At 45.8% G+C, this 1828-nt stretch overlaps 1 protein-coding gene across 1 annotated transcript in view; it reads right to left on the bottom strand.

The window, feature by feature from the left end:
- MXRA5 (matrix-remodelling associated 5) overlaps window positions 1-1828 on the bottom strand; it is a 41457-nt gene that overhangs the window by 16695 nt on the left and 22934 nt on the right. The gene's annotated exons all lie outside the window — the stretch shown is intronic.

Below are 1828 nucleotides of genomic sequence, written 5' to 3'. Positions count from 1 at the left end.
CCTAGGCTGAAAAATTAATCACTCCCCTCCTTGCTACAAAACATCTACCTTTACATTTCCAACCCTCACAAGCAGTCCTGATAACAATTATTTACTATTGTATCACAAGAGACCCATCCGCATTTCATTTCATCAGCCCCACCTGGACAGATTGGTATTACACAGTGGTGATTTTACCTTCTTTGAGGCTGTAATTCTTGATGGGAGCAGACTGCCTGCCTCGTTGTTCTCTTGTGGAACATTGGGTAGGTTTGAACCGCCAACCCTGTGGTTAACAGTAACTCACTACACCAACCGATTCCTTCATCTTGTACTTTACAGTCTCAGACATCCTGTGGGGGCAATTTTGTCCTATTGACTCTATTCCATAGGGTCATTAAGAATCCAAACCCACTCAATGGCAATGGGATAGCCAGTTAAAATCCCATTTGGGACTGGGTTTTCTCTGTTGTATTAATGAGGCAGTATTAGTGTGTGGTGTGTCTTCAACAATCTCTTTTGAGATATAAAAGGAACAGACTAACCATAGGAAGAGACATGGGGGTGGGGGAAGAAAGATTCCAAGTCACATGAAAACCACAGGGAACAAGAGACAAGAATCTTCCCCCATAGCCCACAGAGAGAGAGACTTCCCCTCCAGCCAGCACCCTGAATTCATGCTTAGAGAGTCTCCTGAAATATGAGAGGAAAATGTCTGTGGATTTCTGTCACAGCCGCGTGCGAGAAGGAAGACACCCACAGGGATGGCTACTAGTGCGTTTCCAGCTCAAATCCACGCTGCGGCCTCACATCTCCCAATGCTGTGGCCTGAGTTCCCAACACTGATATCCACCCACCGAGCCACAGTCTCTCCTTGTATCCACCTGGGTTCTGCACACACAGTCTCCCCAACTGGGAAAGCTGGGGGGCAGGAGTACTATGTGACAGTCCTCTATAAAGCACCGCATTTCCATCGTCCGCCCTGTGCTGGCCTCAGAGCCTTCCGTGCCTTTCCTGATGGTATGGTCTCTTTGTGTTTCCCACCATACAAGCATCTCATTTTCCATAGGATTCTCCAAGGACATGCCTCAAAGACAAACAAGGTCAGGCACAGATAAAAATACAAACACACACAGTTTCCTATGTACTCCTCAAAGCTGCTATTGAGTTGGTTCCAACTCCTTGCAACCCTATATAGGGTTTTCAAGGCTGTAAATCCACGCAGGAGCAGAAAGCCTCATCTTTCTCACAAGGAACTGCTGGTGGACTCGAACTACTAGCCTTGTGGTTCCCAGTCCGGTGCTTATCCTACAGAGCCACCATGCACCCCAATTCTCAAAACACACACCTCCAAGTGCAAATATGGTCACACACAGAGATACATTATATACACACCCTATTTTCTATCGGATCCTCAGAGTCCATGCCCCAAAATGCATGAGTGTGCTTGCAATTTGTAGATGAGGCTTTCTGCTCCCATAAAGATAGACAGCCTTGGAAACCCTATGCAGGGTCGCTGTGAGTCGGAATTAATTCCACGGCACACCACTATCACCACTGCTACCACATGGATATATATATATATGTGTGTGTATATATATGTATATTATATATAGGAGTCCTGGTGTGGCGCTGTGGGCTAATGCATCAGACTGCAAAGTCATTTGAACTTCAAGGTCGGTGGTTCAAGCTCACCAGCTGCTCCCTGGAAACCCTATACAGGGTCGCTGTGGGTCGGAATCAACTCGAAGGCACCTAACAACAACATATATATACACACACACGTATATATATATGTATGTGTGTGTGTGTGTGTATATTTGTGTGTATATATGTACATGTATATATG

The sequence above is a fragment of the Chrysochloris asiatica genome, unplaced genomic scaffold, assembly GCF_000296735.1.
Source record: "Chrysochloris asiatica unplaced genomic scaffold, ChrAsi1.0 scaffold00446, whole genome shotgun sequence".
Classification (NCBI taxonomy): Eukaryota; Metazoa; Chordata; class Mammalia; order Afrosoricida; family Chrysochloridae; genus Chrysochloris; species Chrysochloris asiatica.
Note: the sequence above shows the minus strand (reverse complement) of the source record. Positions and strands in the feature narration are given on the sequence as shown.